Consider the following 25,327-nt stretch of genomic DNA (forward strand, 5'->3'; position numbering starts at 1 on the left):
CCAATGCGGCGGCTGTGCCCTCTTCCAGGACGTGCAGAAGCCATCAGGAGATGAGTGAGGTGATACTTAGGATGCTATGGAAGCTTCTGTTGTCATGGAGAAGAACCTGAACCAGGCCCTTTTTGGTCTGCATGCCCTGGGTTCTGCCCGCCCAGACCCCCCCACCTCTGTGACTTCTGGGAGAGCCACTTCCTGGATAAGGAGGTGAAACTCATCAAGAAGATGGGCGACCACCTGACTAACTTCTGCAGGCTGGCTGGTCCCCAGGCTAGGCTGGGTGAGTTATCTCTTCGAGAGGCTCACCCTCAAGCATGACTAGGAGCCTCTGCAACCCAGCGGCCCTTGTGGAGCCCCTCTGGTGTCAGGGCTTCTGCCTGAAGCCTCTCTATGCAGTCACCAGGCAGCTTTTTAACCACTCTGGGACCCTCTCCCAAGCCTCGGACCAAACAGAAACAATAAAGCTTTTAGCAGCAAAAAAAAAAAAAAAAAAGACCGGGCACCTGAATAGACATTTCTCCAATGAATGGCCAACATGCATATGAAAAGATGCTCAACATCACTAATCATTAGAGAAATTCAAATTAAACCAACAGTGAGGTATCACCTCATACCCATTAGGATGGCTACTATCAAAAAAAAAAACAAACAAAACCCAAAAACAATGAAGTAAGTATTGGTAAGGATACAGAGAAATTAGAATTCTTGTACAGTTAGTAGGAATGTAAAACGGTGCAGCCACTGTGGAAATCAGCATGAAAATTCCTTAAAAAACTGAAAATAGAATTACTATATGATCCAGCAATCCCTCTTCTGAGTATATACCCAAAAGAATTGAAGGCAGCATTTTGAAGAAACTTGCACGCTCATGTTTTTTGCAGCACTTATTCACAGTATTTTAAGAGGTGGAAGCAGCCCAAATGTCCATCAACAGATGAATAAAGTGTTATGTATTCATACAATGGAGTATTATTCAATCTTAAAAAAAAAAGAAGGAAATCCTGTCACATGCTACACATGGATGAAACTTGGGGACATTATGCTGAATTAAATAAGCCAGTCACAAAAGGACAAATATTGTATGACTCCATTTTCATGAAACATCCAGAGTAGTCCCCAGTCAAAATCATGATTCCAAATTTCCTGTCAGAATCATGGAAACAAAAAGTAAAATGGTGGTTGCCAGGGGCTTGGGGTAGAGAGAAAGGGAGAGTTGTTTTTTGATGGGTATAGGTGTCACCTTTTCAGGTTTGCAAGATGAAAAAATTCTAGAGACCTGTTACATGACAATGTGAATATCGTTAACTCTACTGAACTGTACACTTTAAAATGCTTAAGAGGTTAAATTTTATATTATGTATTTTACCACAGTTTTTTAAACTGCAAAAAAAAGTGATAATAAAAGATTTTTTAACACATTGTAAAAATAAGAAGCATGAACTTATACAGATATAAACAAATAAATTGAAGTTATGGGTGAATTGATAAGGAATAGGATATTTGCATAGTTTCAAATATCTCCACATAAAGTACTTACTAATTATAAAGGGGAAAACATTTGTTTTACAGTGGAGGTGCCTTGTAGACACCATCTTAATCAAAGTGATCAAAGTGATTATCATCAGCATTGGGATGAATGGAAACCATGTGCTACCTGATAAGGGGCACTGAGAAGAACACAGCCTAATACCTGTAATACTCCTGCCAAAGATACATAACCTGAATCTAGTCATGAGGAAAAATCAGACAAACTGAAATTGAGGGACATTTCTACAAAATAAGTCACTATGATTTCAAAATTGTCGAGGTCTTAAAAGTCAAGAAAAGACTAAGGAACTGTTTTAGCCTAAAAGAACTAAAGAGATGATAATTAAGGTCAATATGTTAGTGTAAACTGGATTCTTTTGCTCTAAAACAACAAATAATCAGGACTGTCATATTTGAAATAAAATCTCCAAAAATGGACTATTGCTTGCTGCCTGATTTGTTTATTTTATTTACCACCTAATTTTATACACATTCTCTCTTTTGATTAATTCTTAATAAAACCTTTTGGGTAAATGTTAAATTTGCTTTTTTTCATTTTAGTATTTTCTCCAATGCTCATGGATTAAAAGCAGCAATTATCTTGATAATTCCTATGAAATATTTGTTATTTAAGAATGCCACTGTTCATTATGACATCTGAAAGGAAATTCTCTCTTTTGCTTTAAAATCTTAATAGCCACAACTATTAACACTTCGGAATAACACTTAATGTTCTTTCTTGTCTGTGTTTAAGAAATAAAGTAGTGACATCTGCAAAGATAACACAAAATTCAAGTCACTACAACAAGGACATTGGTGAAAAGCTGGTTACTGAGTATTTAAAACTAGTCATTACACAAGAAAATTTTGAAATGCCCTGAAATCTGACAGCTCATTTACGAAAAAAAACTGATCGAAGTGTCAAATTTGATCACCACTCTAAACATTTACTTGAAATTACCTTTATTTTGTGAAACTAAAACTCTTTTTGGTATCTTTAGTAGCAGGAAAATAAATTTTGATCAGCCATTCCAGTATAAAGACTGACTAAACTCCCTTTCTATTTCCCATAAGATATATTACAAAATCACTGTTATATGAAGAGATTGTCACATAATATACACTATGAAATTCTAGAGAAGGAAGTATTATGAGTTCAGAATTATGAACTCCAGAGACTATTCAGAAGGAAAGTGGGGTCCAGCATTTTCAGGATCCCAAGGAATTTTTTTTAAAAGACTACCAAGAGCCACAGAGCAAGTACCAATATCCAAGTGCTTTTCAACATGCATTTATTTGCATCATATTTACTACTCTCTCATTGGTCAGTGCAAATCACATGGTCAGGGTATAATGAAGGAGTAAGAGAATTGCCTCCACATTTTGGAGGGAGGAGCTGCAAGGTCAACTTGACAAGGGGTGAGAATACAGGGATAGAAAGAATGTGTGCCAAAATACATTTTGAGTATTAACTAACTAATAAATAGCATAATAAATTACTTCCACATCCACTATCTCAGCCACCTTGAGAAACTGGGTACTATCCCCCTTTACAGGTGAGGAAATAAAACTCAGAGCAGAAGAGGGGTGGAGAAGTGGGAATTCGTTTCAAAAGAGCCTACAGATTTATTCTGCGTTTAGATGCAGAGAGTAAACCCCCCACAGCTATGCTGTGGGAGCAGGACCCAGTGATCTTTGGGGAATGGGGGTCCCAGCTGGATTCCCACACCCCTGAACTCACTGCCAGGAGGGTCCTGAATTAGTCATGAACACCCTGGCATCAGATACACTGCTAGGTCTATTTAAAACTAAAGAATGCAAAAAAAATAAATAAATAAAAAGTAAAACTAAAGAATGTGGGGTGAGCTGAGGACTGCAAAAGAGCACGGCTGGGAGCTCAAGTGCCTCATAGGGAGCAAATGATGGCTGAAGCCACATCTTGTTCCCCTCTGTGATCTCAGCACCTCCACAGGGCCTAGCGTAGATGGCAGCACACAGAGAATGAACGTGTATTGGGGTAATGTATTCTTCTTTTCATTCACCATTTATGCCTTCATCACTGAATGAGTGTTTTTATGCACCACTTAGGAGCCAGGTGGTGACAATACACAAACATAGAAAACCTAGTGTTGTAAGTTGAATTGTGACCCCAAATTTTGATATTTTGAAGTCCTAACACCATCCCAACCTGCAAAAGGGGGACGTTGTTTGGAAATAGGGTCTTTTCCGGTGTAATCAAGTTTAAATGAGGTCATATTGTAGTAAGGTGGGCCCTAATCTTATGACTGGCGAAAAGAGAGAGATTTGGACACAGAAGAAGGCCATGTGACAACAGAGGCAGAGATTGGAGTGATGCAGTTGCAAGACAAGGATCACCAAGGATTGCTAGCAATCACCAGGAGTAGGGAGAGACCAGGAAGGATCCTTCTCTAGAGACTTCAGAAGGGTCATGGCCCTGCAGACACTTCTGTTTCAGACTTCTAGCCTTCAGGACTGTGAGAGAATAAATGTCTGTTGTTTTAAGCCAGTTTGTGGTACTTTGTTATGGCATCCCCTGGGAAAGTAATACACTGAGTCTTTCTCCTCTTTTGGAGGAGAAAGATGCATTACCAAATCATTGTAATACAATACACCAATTATAATACAATGCAGGTATGTGCCAAGTGTTGCAGTAAGAGCACAGGGGAGGGAGTAATAAGCTCTTCCTGAAGAAACCAGGGAAGTCCTCATAAATGAAGTGCTATCTGAGTGGATCTTGAAGAATGGATGAGATTTCATTAAGCAAAAAAAAGTAGAGAAAGGCATTTCTGGCAGAGTTGACAACACATGCAAAGTATTGAAGACTTGTACCTGAAAGGTGTTTTAGGAGAATGGCAAATAATTTTGAAAGGCCACAGCAAAGAGTGAGCTGGATGTGAGGTTGGGAAGTTTGACTAAAACTAGAGTATGAAGTATGTAGGAGCCTGATAGCTAGGGGAGCCTTTGAGTATAATGTCATCATCAGATCACAGCTAGATAAATGGAGCTGAGACTGGAGGCAGAGCACTGGTTAAGAGATTGCCTTGTGCAATAGACCATGCAAGACACGAGGAGCCTCTCCACCAGGATGGTGGAGAGAAAGGCTTAATTTGGCCAAATAGCAAGTCCTATAATGACCCAGATGTACCACAGCCTTCTCCTTAACTCTCCACATCAGAATAGCTACAAGCATTCAGGGACAGTGTCTTCCCTGATCCCTCAGCTTCAGATGAGTTGTGAGAGTCATATTTATTGCAGAGCTGTGTCTATAATCCTCTGAGAGAGTTATAAATTTAGTTATATCTTTATGCCCTATTACAAAGGAAGAGCTCTCTCTCCTGGATGTAGAATTAACACTCACTTTACTTGTTACAAAATAAGGCATGGTATTAGTATTATCATCTTAACTTCATGGACATAGAAACAAAGGTTCAGAGAAATTAAACCACTCTTCAGAGCCACACAACAATAAAGGGGCAGAGCTGGGATTTGAATCCATAACTATCAGTTTTAAAGTCTTTCCCCTCACCCAGCTATAGCTTGGAACTTGGTCCAGGCCAAGGATGGGATGGCTCTAGCCTGGTCTTTACCAGCCAGGCATCTCTGGGCTCCTTTCTGGGCATTAAATAAGTAGACTTGGAGCAAAGTCAGAGGAGAGAGAGTACATGCTGGATACATATTTGTCATATGAAACATGGTATCAGGAACCGGAGTCTATCAGCTCGGGGAAGAGAACACTCTAGGGATGTGGCAACTGTCTTCAAATATTTGAAGGGCTGTCATGAGGAAGAAAGAAAGATTAGACTTATTCTGAAAGGCCTCCAGGGAGTAGAAATAAAGGTGACAGATGGCAGTGACAGGCAGTCAGATGTCAGCTCAATAAATGAGAGACTCTTCCACTAAGCAGAATTAGAAAGACAGGCTGCATTGGGAAGATGAGAGCTCCCTATCACCAGAGTGCCCAAGAATAGGCAAGTTGACTCTCTGGTGGTAATGCTGTGGAGAAAATTCAAGGATTGATGAGCAAGAGGACTCAGTTCTCTTAAAGGCTTCTGATGGCTCAGAGAATCTAGTTTTGTGGTCTATTTATACTATGCCCAAACAGGACTTGAAATAACTATGCACTTAGTAACTATAGTCCCATAGTTATACACTGTGCCCCTAAATAACTTCACTGGAAGTGAAAGCCCTGGTTTTTACAGTGTCCCACAAGGCTCTACATGTGATGGCCCCACCTCTATCATTCCACTCCAGACACAGCCGTCTCCTCATTGTGTTCTGAACAGGCCAGATGTACTCCCACCTTAGGACCTTTCCAGTAGCTGTTCCCTCTCTAAGCACATTATTCACCCAAATACCCCTGTAGTTATTTCTCTGGCTCCTTCATGTAGTTTCCAAGTGCTCTATTCTCAGTGAAAGCCTCCCTGAAAATTCAGTTTAAAATTATTTCCCACCCCTATATCCCACACCTCCAATCCCCCTTAAGTCTGCTCAATTTTTTTCACAGTGTTTATAATTGTCTAACATACTGAACAATTTGCTTATTTGTTGTTACTATTTATTGTCCATCTCCCCTCACTAAGATGCAAACTCCAAAAGGGCAGGAATTTTTTTTTTACCCATTTTGTTCACTGTTGACTCCCAAGAACATAAACAGTGTTTGACATAAGGTAAGTACTCAATAAATATTTTTGGCAATAATAAATGAATGAGATTTCCTTTCATTCACATTCTCCTCCTTGGGGGGAGGTTCTTTGGTAAGCCTAAGTGAAGAGGTAGAAACCACCAAGCGTGACAGCACATCTACATTCAGCTGTGAAATATGGCCACAGTCAGCAGGAAGAGTCATTTTAACAGATATTCCATTCTGCAGAAAATGGAAGACTTATTATCTTCTCCAGTGATGAGCTGGATCTTAAGGATTTGTGATTTCTTAAGCTAGAACCAAGGTACTGTATGGAGGACAGAGAAAGTAGACAGAGAGAAATAAAAAGAAGGAGATTTGTAGATGCTTCACCCATGGTGTACTCAGCATAGATGATAATAGTCATTAACCATTTACTGAGAACTCACTATATGACAGGCACTCTTTTAAACACCTTACAATGGTTCTGTCTCTCTTTAGTCAATCCTATGAGATAGGCCCTACTATTACCTCCATTTAACAGATGAGAAAAATGAGGCATTGCAAATTAATTAATGTACCCAAAGTCATACAGCTGCTAAATCCTAAATCCTAAATCTTAAATCCCCTAAGCAGCTGGAGAGTCAAAGCCGGGTAGTCTCTGCCAGCAACTTGGGCTTTGCCAACTACTTAACAAAGTTGCCCTGCTTTTATGACAGGGTAGTTTCTGAGTGAAGTGGCTTTCAGCCTGAGACAGATTTCCCACTGGCACAGACAAGCCAAAAACACTAACATTTGGACAGTGTTTTAAAACTTATAAATAGAAATATTTTAATTTGATCTTCACAGCAAATATGTGAAGTGTTATAAGCAATTGCTTTTAAAGAGGAGAAATCTAACATACACAGCTAATGAGCTACTGAGTGGAGACTGAAACCCTAGTTCTTTGGTCCAAGGTCCAACACTTTTCTCCGTTACACCATGCTGCCGTTACCACACATGGTTGTCTATATCACTTCAACCTCTAGAATCCTCACTAGTCTATTAAAAATTGGATATTGTCTATGTACCATTGATCTTAGATTAGAGAGGAGCTGAGTATAATGCAACTATGATTAGGCCTCTAATTTTCAAGGTTCAGTGTTAAGCTGGGGAAAGATATACATCTGGGTCTATTTATTCAAAGTATATTTGTTGATTGTTTTATAGGCCTGTGCTGTCCAGTGTGGTAGCCACTGGCCATGTATGCTTTTGAGCATTTGATATAGGACTAGTGTCACTGAGGAAATGAATTTTAATATTATTTAATTTTTATTACTTTATATTTAAAATTTTAAATGGAAGCAATGTAAAATATTTTTTGTATTCACATGGATTTACTGTTTTGGAAGAAGTACATTTCACTTTAGCTTTGGCATTGCATAAGATAGTACTATTAGATAGTAATACACTTATGTGAATATTTTCACTAATACACATAAACACATCACTGATCTAGCTGGACTTGATGGATTGATTCAGTATAAATAATTTTTTTCTGTGCATGCAACATTGTAATATGTTTCTTGAAATACTTTATTCTGACAGCTTCATTTACTGTGATAACTGTGTAAATTTTAATTGATAATTAAATGGAAATACTTGATAATACTTCATTGTAATACAACTAAATTATTTTTTAAGTATAAAAATAAGTATGGACAAATTTCTAAAATTTAAAAAAAAAGGAGATTACTGATGCAGAATTGAGTGGAGATGCAGGAGCAAACACTATGATCAGAATAGAAAAGAAAGTAAGAGACTGGAAGAAAACATATCGTAAATTTTACAATGAATAGCAATTGCAATTTACTGCAGCAGAATAAAAAAGCTGTTTTGTTTTTTAAAAAGATAATAGACCACATTAGAGACATTTATAGCAAATATGATGAATTTGATAAGAAGTTCCTCCTCAACAGTCAAAAAATAACAAAGTTACGGGGGGAGGGTATAGCTCAAGTAGTAGAGCACATGCTTAGCATGTACGAGGTCCTGGGTTCAATCCCCGGTACCTCCTCTAAAAATAAATAAACCTAATTACCTCCCCCTCCTGCCAAAATAAAAAATAATTAAGTAATGCAATGATAAATAAATAAATAAAATATTTAAAATATATATATAAACAAGTTTACACTGTATAGCACAGGGAAATATATTCAAGATATTGCAGTAGTTCACAGTGAAAAAGAATATGAAAATGAATATACATATATTTATATATGACTGAAAAACTGTGCTGTACACCAGAAATTGACACAACATTGTAAACTGACTATAATTCAAATAAATAAATAAATAAATAAATAAATAAATAAATAAAATAACTAAGTTAGTCACCTGATATCACAATTAAACATCAACTAATAAAAATTTAAAATATTTTTAACAGAAGCTGAATTTGTAATTTTGGCTAGCTATAAAATGACTTAGATTCTTATGCACACATACCCAGAAACATTTTTTGATAGATAATAAGATGAATTATTATTTCACTTACGAAAAATTTTAAGAAAATTATGAGGAAAATAGTGAAAGTGATATTTTACAAAAAAAGAAAGATCTTCAATTAAGCCATCAAACAATAGCCTATATATGACAAAACCTTTCTAACAATGTCAAAGATCAATTAATCCAAATTAATTGCGAGTTTTTTTTCAGCTTTCAATGAGTTGGGAAATATAAGAGACCCTGCCCAAATAATAAGTGGGTACATGTTGTCTCAAATTTACAATAAATGTTGTCAAGTCCTGGCCTGACATATGGAACTTGCGATGTAGATATTTTTGAATTTTTTACATCTGTCAAAGAAAAATTTCACTTAGAATAGAAAAAAAAATGTTTTAGTCACAACACATGATGCTCTAGCTATGTTAGATTTTTAAAATCCTGGGGTTTTTTTGAATTTTAAACAACAGACTGATTGTTTATTGTTTCATTTCACTGTGTGATATCTATGAAAAGTATGTGGACTAAGTTTCTGAAGCATACTTCATGAAAAGTATTATGTTTGCAGTTGTTAGAATTCTTTGTATATACATGTAAATGCTGTGAATCACTGCCAGTTTACAGATCTGTTCAACAAAATCAAAGACAATGAGATCAATGATTTTCTGTGGTTTTTTGCCAGTACTCATCAGTTGAATTGTTTTGTAAAAATTTACTGTATTGTTCATTCCAACTGAAGATTTTCTTGAAATAAAATTCAATAAGTCAAAGACAAAACATATCAGTGTGATTTACTTTTCCTATCCAATATCATACTACATATGAGTGAGCTAAACTTGAAGTTTAATGGATAAGAAAAAGTTATTTGTGACCCAGCAAGACTAGTACGAGAATTTGCTGAAATTAAAAATTCCATTACACAGATAAATAATACTTATTTTATACATTTTTCTAATGTGAATTAATATGCAGAATAATGTAATTATGTACTTTGGCTGCAAAAATGAAATGAAAAATTTGAAGAACATTTTTGGTGTAAATTTAGAGTTGCTTTTCAATTTATACAATACCTTTTTGCACCTAATGTTAATATGAGTTTACACAAGAGTTAATCAATCTGTTATGGATAGACATAGTTTTGAAATGGCTATGATTTAGCTTCAAAGTCAAATTAATTGTTCTAAAAATGAGGAGCCAATTTTGTCCATGTGGATTTGAATATTAAAGGAAAATTATATTTTTCGTATTTAATTCCATTTTTAGAAAACTTCTAGTATGTTTGGAACAGCTTGAGCATATGATTGTATTTTTTGAGAAGAAATTTTGTAAACTCTAAGCCTAGGTCAAATATTTCTGATGAAACTTTGGTCTTTGAGTTGAGATGTGTAAGTATAAAATACCTATCAGACTTTGAAGACTTGTAATAAAAAGAGTATAAACTATCTCACTGATTATTTTCCACATCAATTAAGTGTTGAAACGGTAATGTTTTGGATATATTGGGTTAAGTAAAACACATTATGGAAATGAATTTCATTTGTTTCTTTTTATTTTTTAAACTGACTTCTAGAAAATTTTAAATTACATTCATGGCTTGCATTACATTTTTATTGGCAGTGCTGACTTAGGCAAAGAGGACAGGTGAATAAAACCTAGTTTCCTCCCTCAAGAAGAAAACTAAGCATAAACATCTCATTGTGGAAGTCAAGTGATGGAATCCAAAAGGCGTGGAAGAAGTATCAGAGAGAGCATCTAACTCAGATTGGGGAAAACAAGGGAGACTTCTTGGAGGAGGTGATAATAGGATACAGCCTTAAAAGAGGAGTGGGGATTAATAAATGGCAAATAATAAAAATGACTTTCCAATGGAGTGGTTATTATCAGCAGAGGCCTGAAGGGGTGAAACAGTATTCTCATGTAGGAAGTGAAAAACAGATCTGGCTTACTAGGGTGTAAAGTGTGAGGTGGGTATAGCTAGAGATTATGTTGGAAAGGTCAATTGGATTATGATAGGCCTAGTAGACCATACTAGAATTGAGACTTATTCTGTAGGTGATGGTAAATGGATTAAGTTGAACACTAAGGCAGTAAACTCTGTAAACACTAGGCCCAGGAAGTTTTTCTTTCCTAATCTGTTTCATTGGGGGAGTGGGAACACTGATCATTTTCACTGGTTGGTTGAACACAGTTAGTTGCAGGGATCTTTCTTGAGAGATGAGCTCTTATAGATTGTACGGCAGCTGATTTAATGTCACTAGATTCAGGCTTTCTCCATATAACATATTTCAAACACAGCTTTGAGAGCCCAAAGCCTTAAATTTCAGAATTTATTTATTCCACTAATCACTGTCTGATAGAATATTGTATATTTGTCTGTGGCTCAGATTTCCCCATTGTAATATAAGTTTCATGAAGCAGAGACTCTGCCTTGTTCATGACTGTAACTCTAGCACCTGTAACAGAGCTTTACATACAGTAGGTGTTCAATAAGTATTTTTGAATAAATAACACATTAGATAAGATGGTTACACCTACTGGTAAAATAGAGTATTGCAACCTGGCTTTATCACAATTTGTAGATACCTGGGTAAAATGCCTAAGGAAGTCAAATTCCACCAACATGGCATCATTATCTCTGAATCATGTTGACTTAACTGGCTTTAAAAATTAAAGCAAGTAGCAAGTCAAGGGAGGAAAATTCACATCTAGAAAAATGAGGCAGCCTAGTGGCGGAATAAAGACTTCATACTCAGACCAACATGGGTTTCAATTCTTAGCTCAGGTTTTTACTAACTGTGTAAAGTAACTTACATCTATGAACCTCAATTTCTTCATTTTTAAAAAGGGGAAGTAAAGCCAACAGTGTTTTGACATCGGAAGTAATTTATTTAGAATGTGTGCTATAAAGGATAGCTGGTATTACCTACTATATAAAGCTATAAGAGGTAAGAAAATAGAGAGGAGGGGTTTGGTTGTCTATTGCCAACTTTTCCTCCTTCATTTTGGTTAAGGAGGAGTCTTCCAATCATTTTCATGCATGTGGTTTTTTCAGAGAAAATAGTTTCTTTGCTCATTGCATTATAGGACATTTTGTGGCCACGTATGGTGAGTGAATAAGGAAATGCATGGATTGCCCAGGCTGCTGAGATCAGAAACCTCTTTCAGGAGGTTTTCCAGGGACTAGAAAATCAATATCCATTGTCAAACAGCTTTAAAGCTGATTGCCTTGAAGTGAATGGTCACGCTTCCTTTTTAGGTCTCCAACCTCCTCTTGTTCAAAGGATTGGCTGCAATACATCAGGTCTCTAATTAAGAAGGAAGATGCTTAGCAATTGACTCCTTTGAGCAGAATACTAAACCACTGGAAAAGTCTTGGAGCAGGTCTTCTGGCATTCACTCAGAGGGAGCATATATGAACAAAGTTGATGCTGCCTTAATTGATATTGGTATAGGGATTATATTTCACTGCTCTGCTGGGAGTAATAAAGGTTGACATTATAACCAGTGTGGCAGCAAAGAAATGGAAATTTAGAATCTGAGCTGCTCTGCTGTTTAGCTAGAGCCAGTGAAAAGGAAATGGATACTGCCTTAGCTGATTTAAAATATAGACCCTTCACCTAATAATAAAAATACCCTCAGCAAGATGAAGCTAGACCCTGTATTAATATTTCTGGAATGAAGCCAACCTCGATTCAAACTCCTTGTCATTTGCTACTCGTTTGGCCTAAAGCATATTGCTTAGCCTTTCTGATATTTGATTTCATCATTTATCAAATGAGATTATGAAAAACATATTAAATAATTTATCATAACTGGCAAAGTTTCTGGCATAGAAAAAGCTTGCAAACAATGTCTCTCTCTTCTCTTTCTCTACTATTCAAAATATCTTTATATTTTTCAGAAGTTACCAACCTGTGGTTTGTATGGACATGGGGATCTTTACTGAGACACATGTCTATGGTTTTCAGCAGATCCCCAAAGGGGTTTTTTAACCCCCAAACAAGGCTATCACTTGTAAAACCTTATAAAATCACTGGTCTATAGCTTTCTTTTATAGTATAGTTCCTGCCTCCCTCTGTACCTTCATTAGCTACCATTTTCCTTCCCATTCATTGCACTACAGCTAATCTAACCTTCTCTGTTCCTCAAACACGCCAAGCTCACACCTGCCTCAGAGCCTTTGCTTTGCCTATCATTCACTCTGCTCCCTAGATCTTCACATGTTAAACTCAGATCAAATGTCACTTCTTGTTATGGTCTTTCCCTGTTCTCTCAATCTAAACAACCTCCCCTAGTCATTTTCTATCATATACGTAATTAGTCTATTCAGGCTGTTATAGACGGCTGCATAGACTAGGTGGCTTAAATAATATACATTGATTTCTCAGTTCTAGGGGTTGGGAAGTCCAAGATCGTGGTGCCGGCCAGTTCAGTTTCTGGTGAGAACCCTAGGTTTGCTAATGGCTATCTTTTCACTGTGTCCTCACATGGTGGAGGAAAAGAGACTTCTCTCTTACTTTGCTTATAAAGCCACTAATCCCATCATGAGGCCCCCACCCTCATGACCTCATTTAACTCTAAATATCTCTTAAAGGCCCTGTATCTGAATACCATCAGAGTGTGAGTTAGGCATTCAATATACGAATTTTAGAGGGACACAATTGAGACCATAGCAGTATCACTATATTTTATTGATCCCAGAGCATTAATCCTTACCTTGTCCACTGATTCATTCCCTTATGTACTTTACTATTTATCCAATGCCTCATGAGGCATGGAAGAATATGCCCTCCATGAGCACAGAGACTTAGTCTTACTCAGTACTGATTCACAACAATTAGAACAATAATTGGCACATAGTAGGTTTGCCAATTACCACAAAAGGGGATGAGTGGATGGCTGGCTGGCTGGCTGGATAATGTCTAAGTGTATCCTTGTGAGGAATACAAGAAAGAGGTCCTCCCCCCTCATTTTTACATATAGGGAAACAAACTTGGACAGTTTCAATGCCTTGGAAAAGGTTTACACTCAGTGATTAAGAGCAGTCTCTGGAGTTGACCACTTGAGTTCAAATTCTAGCTTTGCCACTTTCTAAACTATGTAACTTTGGGCAACTTAACCTTTCTGTTCTTTAGTTTTCTCATCTATAAAATGCTGATAATAATAGTATATTATGACAGCCTGAGAGCTGTTTACCAATATTCTGGTTCTCTTCTTTCAGGTAGACAATAAGACATCTTTTACATGCCCACTCAGTGTAAGGTATAGCCATAAAATGTGAGCTGAATGACTGTGTCATTCCCACGTGGAAGCTTTTAAGAGTCAATGTGTGATTTGTCTTTTCCTTTTCCCCAACACGAAATCTGAAACATTCCAGATGTTGGCCTCTCTGTTAATCTAGATCCTGGGGTAAAGACAATGTGGAACAGAATTCCCATGAATCCAGAATGAACATACAGCATGAGTGAGAAATAAACCACTGAGATTTGGTGGTGATTTGTTATCACAGCATAACCCAGTTTATAACCCACTATACAAGCGGATGAAATGATCATTACCCTGTTAATGTCAAAGCTGAGACTGGAACCCAGGATTCCTAGCTATTATTACGATGTGATTTTTACTGCATTTTGGTTATTCCAAACACTTGAGAGGAAGAAGAAAGAAGATGAGCAGAAACCTCACCCTCACATGCCTGCTGCCTCTGGTTCTAAGAAACCCAGCACTGGAAGGAATGATTGCTTCTAAAATAGGCTCCTGAGCACATGGAAGAGCAAGGTCACTCTGGCCAACTATTTCCTTGTGTGGGGAGAAGGGCAGTTATCCATTTTCATGGGTTTCTTCCTCAGCAGAGCATCCCTGCCCATCTTTCCCTTTCCTTCTCTCCTTAGGGCCCAGAGTAAAATTATGCTTTGAGGGGAAATTTCCAAGCAGCACTAAATGGCCAGGCTCTTCTCAACAGCACAGACAGTTCAAGGTTTGAAAGGAGGATAAGGCCATTTCTTGCCAATTCATTCTATGAGGAAACCAGGTTTGATAACTGCTTCTAGAAAGCTTGGCGAGGCTTGAAAGAAAATTAGTGTGCAATCCAGTCCAGTCGGTATTATCTCTAATATAACAATGAGGAATTAATAAGCATCAAGATAATAAAAATTGTTGGTAATATGAGTGATAAGTAGCTTCTGTGGTGTGCTGTTAATAAAAATGCCACTCCCTGCTCTGAGTGATTTGTGTAATTCAACCCTCAAATTTAATCCTCACTGCACTATCTGGGAATTAACAATCTTACCATGCTCATTGTGTAGATAAGAAACTGAACTACAAAGAAGCCAAGAAACTTGCCCCTGGTCACCAGGTAGAGCCAGGATTCAAATCCAAGCAGTCTGGCTCACTATGCTGTACTGTCTACCATCTGTTTTGTGTTATGTAGTTCCACATTTCCAAGCCTTGGCACATGCTGCTTCCTCTAAATTTTAACAACTTAGATCCAGAGCCATCTCATTGTGGAGCTTGTCCTGATCTCTCCTCTGACACTCTGCTTTGTTTTTCTCTTTCTCTTCTGTGTGACCCTCTCTGCCTTTATTACAACAAATTTCACATTAAGCCATGAGTACCGTAGGGGCAGAGACTACATCTTAATAATCTTAGCACCCTTTGTGTCTTGCACAGCCCCTGGCACAAATAAAGACTAATTCAATATTACTGAATTGATATGTAAGGATCTGAAATACGGATATGAGGATATAGAAAGCAGCAGAACATAGCAACAAAGAGCATAGGCTGGCTTTAAATCCCAGCCACCAATTTCCATAACTAACAGGTATAACCATGGGCATGTTTACTTATTTTCCTGTTCCTAAGTTTGTTTATCCATACAATGGGGACAATAATAGTACATATGTCAATAAGTCATCGCATAGATTAAATGAGATGCTGTCGCAGAGAACTTAGCCAGGGTCCTGACACGTAGTAAATGCTTAATAAATGTTAGCTTCTACTGCCTGAAAATTCTGGCACATTTCACACTGAAGATGCATTATAGCTATGCCTAGCACTGACTAATGAGAAAACAGCTCATAAGACCATGACCAAATGATGACAACATGGCAGACTGAGAGGTATAAATCCCAATTTATCTGTAAAGCTCTTGTACTTTAGTAATTTAGTCCATGCCCAATAGCAATCATCATGTGTTTAATATTTTTCCCATTCAGATAGATGGAAGTTGAGCAGTCAAAAATGCGGGAAAAGAAATAACCCTGAGAAAATCAATTACACCATGACCAGCTATTTTCTGGGACCATAATAATGCAACTTTTATTATTTCTTTTATATGCTAGTCTCCTACTGCAAATTGAAAATAGTACATGCACTTCAGATATCTCTGGAAAGAAGCCTAGCTTTGAAAAGAAATGTAAACAAAACAGTGGTATATAAGCACATCCATCCTGATTGGACATGAACTACTGTTTATTATACTCAGACAGCAAGTGGAATTTCAAGTGAAGAATCTTCAGTATTCAAGTTTAGACTATTGATCCAATAAGCAAAATGGATTATAAAAGTTATTTAAGGGACTGATCAGAGGTGAAGACAGTAAACCAAAAAGCATAACATATTCTAATCTCTTCATTAAGATTAATGATAAAATATACATAGCATGTGTTTAGGATCTACATGCTAACTGCGCTAATTGGAAATGAAAGAGAAAAAAATCCCTTCTCTTCCTATCACCTCAAGGAAAAAGATTACAATTTTGGAACTTTATCTTGCTCAATGTGAGGCTCTTACAGCCCAATACTGAAAGGAGATTTTTAACATAAAATTCTCTTCGGGCCTGTGAACTCTCTTTAAGCCACCACCTTCTCATCTACAGAAAATACTCCTTCCATATCCAGCCTGCCTCCTACATCACCAATATTAGAAAGTCAAAAGTATTAAGAAGCAGCAAAATGCTGTGTTTAAGGGTCCAGATTTTGGATCTAGATAACCTAGTTACAAATCTTAGATCTAAAATTGCTATGTGGCCCTGGAAAAGTTACTTAAGCTCTCTGTCTGTGAGGTTCCTCACTTTACAATTGAAATAATAATAGTACCTAGGTCATGGCACTGTTGTAAGGAAATAGTAAATTAATATGTCTCATACATGATAAGCTCTCAATATATTTTAATCATTATTATGTGTCTTGGATATATTATTTAATCAATATCCTTAACAAAATGTAAAGAAATAATAATAATAATAATAATAATAATAATAATAATAATAATAATAATACAGAGCACTTTCAATATTATAGGTTCAGTTTTTAGCAATTTTTTGTATACAAATTCCTTTGACCTTTATACTAACCCTTTGAGGTAGTCCTACTGGGTAGAGGTGAAATGATTTTTCCAGGGACACACAGCTAGTGAGAAGTGAGTAGCACACCAGGATGTGAATCCTGATAGTCTGATTCCAGAGCCCTCATTCTTGAGCATTAAGTCTATATTCACTTCCTTGAGCATTACGACTGAATTTACTCAAAAAATTCATTGAGAATCTACTTTGGATAAAGTAACATTCTGGCTTTTGAGATACATTACTAAAGAAGAGAGAAATAAGGTCTTTCCCTTACAAAAAGTTAATATATTTAATAAATATTTATATAGCTGTACTATTTCTTTTATGCTTGTCCATGTTCATTTTATTCAGAAGTACACTGATGAATAATATTTACCAGGTCTATAGGTCTTTATGAAGTCTAAACATTTGGTTTTGTTTATTTTATCTTTTTTTTTTCTCTAGCAGAAAGTGTCCACATTTGGAACCTTAATGCCTTGTACAATTCAGCACCAGGGACAGCAAACCCTACTGGCACTAGAATATATCTGAAGTTTCTCTTTCAGAATTCAGAAAAACCCGGTTCTTCAGAATAAACACACACACACACACACACACACACACTATTAGGTATTCAAAAGATCTTAGAAACAATCCTAAGAATTACTGAACACAAATCCCTGAAATAGAGAGGGAAATTTGCATACACAAGGTCACACAGCTGAAGCCAAGAACTAGCTAGATTCCTAGAACTAGTCTATTTATAACTCATCCCATCTCAAGTGCACTGTCACCATAAAGCAGAAGAAATGTGTGTACATTCAGTGACATAGGTGTGGGATATTGTGACAATTCCTTGAATATAATCAAGGAAGAAATCAGGTACTCTGATTTAAGCTCTAAAGATTCCTTATTTAGTCAGGAAGACTTATTTCATAATATTATTATTTATTATTTCCTATTTCTTGTGTATTTCCTAACATATTTGAAAGCATGGGTGAACATATTTGAAAGCAAGGTTCATTAGAGGAGAAACAGATCCAAATTACTACTGACCCTGCCTTAGACAAATTTCTTTGACCTCATTGAGTACATTAGAATTCTTTCCGGCCTATCGATGTTTATTAGATTTGACACTGCCTAATTTGACATCCCAAAGGAAAGTGACTCACTCACGGTGAGTGTGTTATCAGTCTCTAAGGACATATCTAATCTGGATGACATCACCTTGTCTGGAAGATACATTTTAGGTGGATAGTCCCCAGAGCTCATGAAAGGAAAACTTTCCATTTACTGTGCTTCTTGAGTCCCATTCAATTAAAGTAGCTATGAGAGGCTGAAAGGGAAAAGAATGTGATTCTGTGAAGGAATATAGAATTATAGATTTAATCACTCAAGACTATATTTCTTATAATATTGCAAAGCTCTTCAAGGAAGTCTCTACAGATACAAAGAAAGATCACCATAAATCTTTCTCTTCCAAGATCTTTTCAACCATTATTCAAGTTCTACTACCTACTAGTTATGTAATCATGGAAAGTTACCAAAGTCCTCTGAGCCTCAGGCCCTTCTTCTGAATAATGAGGACTGTTTTACTTATGGTTCCTCAGTGGGGCTTTAGAGGGAATAATGAGATAATTTGCCACAAAGACTAGTGGCACCAAGAATAGTGGGAAGCAGAAGCAGAGAAAATGAGGCACAGATGACCAACTCACTTAAATGAACTAAATACATTTTTTGAGAAAAAGAATGAAGGAAATCTGCCTCACGATTGGCATAAGGATTTTCCTTGTCTCTAAAATGAAATTCTTCAACTACCCAAATGTTAAAAAGCCATGAGATTTGAAGTAAGAATTGACCTCAAATTCCATCCCTATCACATATTAGCTACCATACCTCCCCCTTCCCAAACTCTTCTTCAGGCTACAAAAATATAATTCTTTTACTGGAATATGGTTATTACTATATCTTAATAAACAATCCAACTAACTTCTTGGATTAAAGGGTAGAGAAGCAGTGTTGCATAGTGGTTGCACAGTGCTGGCTCTAGCAGTGGTTTGGGTTTCAATTCTGATTCCACCATTCACAAATTGAGTGACTTTGGACAAGTTTCTTAATCTGTCTGAACCTTGATTTACTCATGAGTTAAACAGGAATAATACCAACAACGATCTTATGAGGATGTTATAATAATTAAAAATGTCAATATGTGCAAAGCACTTAGAGCGGTATCTGGCACATAATAAGGACTCAATAAATGTCAGATATATAGAGAATATGCCAGACCAGACATAAAGTAGTCCAGGCCCTTGGGGTAGGTACTCTTTTTACTCACTTCCCAGACAGAAGAATAAAGACAGAGAATCCTTTCTCCTCTGCAGATCTGCTTCTTATGAAACCGTATCTTATTTTTTGTTTACTTATTTTTCTTAAGGCTATGCCTTACTCAGATGATGACTCATACTGTGATCATGATTATGAGGGGAAAATCAGATCAAAAATAATTTACTCTATGTTACAATGATGCATGAAGGAGGGGAGTTCTATGGAAGGGAAGGAGAGATGAAAGGGGGTCCTGGTGAAGGGGCAAGAGACGAGGCTACAAAGAAGAATGAGGAAGAAGACAGGAAACAAAGCCATGCTCTCTCCCCCTAACATTTACAAATGCTAACTAGACCTCAGCTGATCCAGCCAGTTCATCCTTTTTCCTGTTAACATAAATTCAGAGCACAGAAACACAACATGAATCACCAGGATCAGTAGCTAAATGGATCTGGAAGAGCTTAAGATAAGAAAAGGAGTGAGACCCAGGAAAGAAGCTACTACTCAGAAGAGACAGGAGGTCTGAATGCCCTCATGGTGCAGTGGAATGGTTACAGGAATACTATTACAGTGGTTGTCTACAGGGCTGTGATCGGCAAGCCTAAAGAATTGTTGGTGAAGGTAAATGAGAAAATGTCAGCAAAATTTATTTAAACATTAATAATACATTTTAAAAAGAATAAAACAAAACCCTCAGTCTTTTCCTCAGCAGAAATAGGAGGCAGTTCCCTCCTGCCCCTGTTCTCTGTGGGGAAGAAGAGCCAGTCAATAGATGACCTGTTTAAATTGGATGAGAGCTGGCATGATGTTCGCATCATCAGGGAAATTACCAGCTCTAATGAGAGGCAACGGATATTCCTTGAGACAGCTGCAGGAAAAACTGGTTTTCTCCCTTGCCCAGAAATGTCTGTGCTGAGGACTCACAGGCGGCAGGGGCGGGGTACAGCTGGAATGGGAGCCAGCCCTGGGGTTTCTTAGGCCAGGGTTTGACAGCTAGGACTGAACAGCCTTGGCTGGCTTAAACCGGGTCCAAGAACTGATGAGGAAGGATCTTGGGGCTATGCACTGTGGCCTGGGGTAGGTGACTGGGCTGTGACTTAGTGTTGGGACAGAGAGAGTCAGAGCTGGCTTAATGAAAGGATGAACTTGTAGCAAGCTGAGAAGTGGTCCATCACCCATTCTATCCACTAATCTGAACTGTATATAAGAATCTCTAAGGAATATTTTTAGAGACACACATTCCTGTACCTTATCTGTGGAGACCCTGATTCAGAAGATCTCAGGTGAGGCTTAGGCAGGACTTTTTCATAAGCTTTTCAGCTGATTCTAGTGAACCTTATCCACAAGGTAGAATTAGAGAACTACCAGTTAAGACAACCAGGGACTTCTTTTCTTTCATTCCACCATAGGACAAAATGAGGAGAATGCTTACAGTCTCTCTTAAAAGACCATGCAATCTTCTTTTTAAAAAAATTTCACATCAAACACCAAAGAGCACTTTAGTGTGTACACAGCTTACATTAAAATATAAGTGTGTTTTGCCTCATAGATGTCTTCAAGCAGATCGTGAGAAACATTCTTGTATACCCAGGAATGCAGTGTTATGGCCATGAGGGAGTCGTGAGTGTTGGGGTGGGGTGCGTGCAGAGAGGTGGAAACCAGAAACAAACATCTCACTCAATGTGAAGTAGATATGGCTCCCATTAGAGTCCGGGCTATGAAGGACCTGTATGGCTCTAAGCTCAATTCAGAGGGTCCAGGGAAGATCAGGAATTCAGGGTAGTGGCTCAGGGGCAGTGGTCCAGAGATTTAAAGGTCCCAAGTGACAAAATTAGGAATGGCCACTGTAAGAAAATTGGGGCCTTGATCTCAGTGGGACAATCAAAGAGATATCATCTCTGATTGTCACATAGTGCTTTCCAAATGCCAGCCCCTGCACATTAGAAGTAGCCATGGAACCAGTTTAAAATACACATTCCCAGGCCCCATCCCATTACTGATCCTTGCCACGTACTGTCTCATTTATGTTAACCATTCAGTCAGTCCATAAATATTATGAAGTACCTACTATGTGCTCACCAGTCTGTTCATTACATGAGAATAGGGATTGCATGTTCTCTTCAGACTCAGTGTCTAACATAATGACTGAAAAACACATCCATTCACTCAAAAAACATGTTCAGTGCTTACCTTCTGTCAGGCTGAGCTAAGCACTGGGACAAAGTGGTTAATAAATATGCTCCCTATACCAAGTCTAGTGGGGCAGACATCCTAGGGTCTGTTTCACAGCAGCATGACAAATGCTTAAAGAACATATATAAACAATTCTTACCTTCTGAATCCACCACAAACAGGAGCCAAGGAGATTATCCTAAAATACAAATCCAGCCATGATATTTCTTCAAGACCATCAATAGTTTTCCTGTGTCTCCTCTTCCTGAAGAGGGGTCTGTAGGCTCCATGCAGACAGATGTCTGGGAAAGAAGTTTTCATGGTCAGATAACTTTGGAAGACTCTGATAAATGAAATAAAAGAATTCAAGTTTCTTTAATGTAGGAATTACCAGAAACTGTAACACAAATGAGCCTTGTAAATCTCCAAAAGGGGAGGGAGAGGTATTCAGCACTTTCTCAGTCTTCTTTCATTGTGGCCCTTTTTGGGTACATCTTGAAAAATTAATTCTCAGAGAACAGATTTTGGGAAATTCTGGCTGACTGTATCATGCCCAAACTCGATATTATGCCTCCCCCGGGCCTCCATGAGCTCCTGCCCCAGCCTCTGCTCCTCACTCTCATGCTTGCACTTTAACAAAACCACATCTCTTCATACTTCCAAGCTACTGTTCATGTACCCCCTACATTCCCCAAGCCTCACAACTTCTCCCACCACACACAGAATTTGCCCGAAGGCTATGAGTGTCCTTGAAGAACGAGCTCAGACATTGGCTCCACCAGAAGCCTCTGTGGATTGGGTGTCTCTTCACTATGTCCTCACAGTACTCTCTCCTTGGCCTCACACACAGCACTCAGTGTGCCTGCTATCACTGTCCCACTAGACCAAGAGTGTTTGTTTTTACAAGGCTTTGTTTCTCTCTAATCTCTGACACTAGAGTTTCTCAACCTTGGCATTGTTGACATTAGGGGCTGGATAATTCTTTGCTGTGGGAGGCTGTCCTGGGTATGGTAGGATGTTTGGCTGCATCCTTCGTCTCTACTCACCAGATGCCTCTAGCACCACCACCACCACCACCTTTCTCCCCTCCCCCAGGCTGTGAGAACCAAAGGTGTCTCCTGACATTGTTTGATATTCCCTGGGGAACAAATCATCCCTGGTTGAGAACCAGTGTCCTGTATGTAGCACAGTGCCAGGCATTCATTGAACAAATATTTACTGAACAGGTATTACTTCAGGGTCTGTCCTAAGCACAGGTAATATAACTATTAACAATCACATGACCATGCCTTCAAATGTATTAATCTAGTTGCAGGAACTGAGAAGTAAATAGACGTTATTAAGAGTGTAATAATAATCATAGTTCCATGAAGGCTGAGACAGACTTGTCTATTTTGCTTATTTTTATATTCCCAGCTTGTAGGACAGTGCCTGGTACATACTAAGTGCCCAATAAATATTTGTTGATATTCCATATTAGCTAAAATTTATAGAGTACTTATTATGTGCCAGAAACTATTCTGCACATTTATGTATATTAAATAACTTTAGCTCCTATGAAATTCTATTATTATACCCATTTTACAAATAAACTAACTAAATCATAGAAATTGTAGGTAACTTGACAATGATCATGTAGCAAGTACAAGGCAGAGCCAGGAACTGAACCCAAGCAGCCCAATCCAAGCTCAGGTGCCCCATGTATTATTTCCAAGGATGGACAACACTGATCAAACCTTGCTTTGTGCTAGGCATAACAACAACACAATAAGCTATTTAATTTTTCTCATTTTATTTGAGAAAACTTGAAGCACAGAAAGGTTAAATAACCTGCATTCTCCCATAAGTAGTAAGTGCCTGAGCTCTGTCTGACTGTGAGGGCTTGTGCTTTTAACTGTCATGCTATACGCCCTCGAATACGGAGGTGTAATAAGTAACTGTTAGATGACTGAGGAATAGTGTCTAAATGCTTTCTGCTCCTACACCACCAAGCAGAGAGTCTGATACATAGATGGAGCCCTACTCATGAGTTTTGAAATGATTGCAATGAAGTATAAGGGATGAAACACTCGCCTGGAGCTCACATCTGACTTGTTCTCCAGGCTCTGCCTCAGAGTTGTTGTGTGATCTTGAAGACTTCACTTCCACCCAACCAGGCCTCGCAAAATGGGAGGTTTCAGATTTCCTGAGGTCCCAGCAGCTCTGATGCTGATTCCAGCAGCCACAGTCCTGAATCAACCTGGAGAGCCCTCTTTCTATCTTGGAGGCCACCCAGGTAAAGCTCCTCCTATGACTGTCCTGATTGGTTTGTTCATCTCCTGATGCAGGTGCTTTTTTGGTTGCCTGGCAACACGGTGATGGAGCCTGCCAGCTCCCAGAGGAGCAGTAAATGAATGAGTAGAGATATTCACACAGAAACGGGGCCACGGCCAGAGCAGTACACTGCAGAATTAATAACTCCACCTGTCCTGAATGTGCTTTTCTCATCATGCTGCTAGAGCAGCCTAAAGGGAAGTATTTGGTGGGGTAGGGAAGAGAAAAAGAATTTTCATTCTAGAGGTGGTAAAATCCTTATGCACAGTCTTGGGGGATTGTACACAGTCTCTTACGCACAACTCTACCTGTCCACAAGGAGGTGACTCTGTCACAAAAATCACAAGCACAGGGGTGTCATTTAGTGGCACTAATAGAAAGTCTCCTTCTGCTTTCTTCTACTGTTTCTTTTGTTCCACCTGCTTTTAAATGTTTGGATTACAGAACAGGTCATATAAATTGGCCCAGTTGATCCCCAAGATCACCCTGCAAAATAGGCAGAACTGAAATCAGCAGATAGGGAAAACTTTAGAAAGATTAAAAGCAGTAATTCTGAAATAATGTAGATATGAGTTCAATTCCTGACTCTGCCACTTCCAAAGCATGCAACTTTAAATATGTTTCTTAGCTTCTTTGAGTCTCAATTTCTCCATCTATAAAATGGGAATAATAATACTGATATCAAAGTGTCATTGAAAGAAGTAAGATAAAGGAGGTTAAACACTCACACAGAGGCTGGTGCATAAGTGCACAATTGTTATTATTATTATTGCTTAGCGTTTCACACACACCACTTAAGTATATAGCTGAGATTGAAACCCAGACCTCTAGTAATATCATGGCAAATTTTTGTCATTCCTACATACCTTCTTTGAAAGGAAAAGCTATAAGAATGTATTCTTTGAATAAACAATTATGTGCCACTACATGATGGTGATGAGGATGAAAATTCTACCTAATTTTATATAGCATTTAATAGGCAAAGCAGTGCTTTCATGTGCATCCTCTCTCTTAATATGATCTTGACTTCTCTGATGTCTGGATAGAGATAGTTTTGGGAAAAGCAATTGTCTTCCTCTGAAAGTTAAATTGCGTTCTTCTCCTAGGGGCTTGAAAGCTCCATCCTCCAATGCATTGAGCCAACCTGAGGGGATGAAACTCAGCATCCAGGCTCATGAACTCATAGAAGGGTCACTCAGCTAGTCCTCTGTTCTGTTCGCTCTGACCAACATAAAGGACTCAAAGCCCAGCATGGAGGGACCACTGTACGGCCAGATGTCTGGAGTCCAGGCTGAATCTGTTCTTGCTAATGACAAGGTAGAAATATCCAGCCAGGAGCCTCTTTGCTGCCTCCCCCAACACACACACTAAGATTTAAATCCAATCGAAACAGAACTAGTTCTGTTGTTATTTGCTTCTGCTTAGAATAGCTGAGCTGAATGGAATCTTAGAAATCCTCCCTCTCTCCCTTTCTTAATCTCTCTCTCTCTCTCTCTCTCTCTTGCCTTCCTTTGCTCCTTCTTTCCTGCGCTCCTTCTATCTCTCCT

The 25,327-nt window shown here is 38.1% G+C and overlaps 1 long non-coding RNA gene across 1 annotated transcript in view; it reads right to left on the bottom strand.

Annotated features, from left to right (window-relative positions):
* Positions 1–25,327, bottom strand: part of LOC140700168 (uncharacterized) — a 73,305-nt gene that overhangs the window by 42,809 nt on the left and 5,169 nt on the right. Inside the window, exon 2 of the long non-coding RNA XR_012078445.1 lies at positions 21,628–21,769. This is a non-coding gene — a long non-coding RNA (uncharacterized lncRNA). The remainder of the gene's footprint in view (positions 1–21,627; positions 21,770–25,327) is intronic.

This window comes from Vicugna pacos, chromosome 12 (genome assembly GCF_048564905.1).
Source record: "Vicugna pacos chromosome 12, VicPac4, whole genome shotgun sequence".
NCBI lineage: Eukaryota > Metazoa > Chordata > Mammalia > Artiodactyla > Camelidae > Vicugna > Vicugna pacos.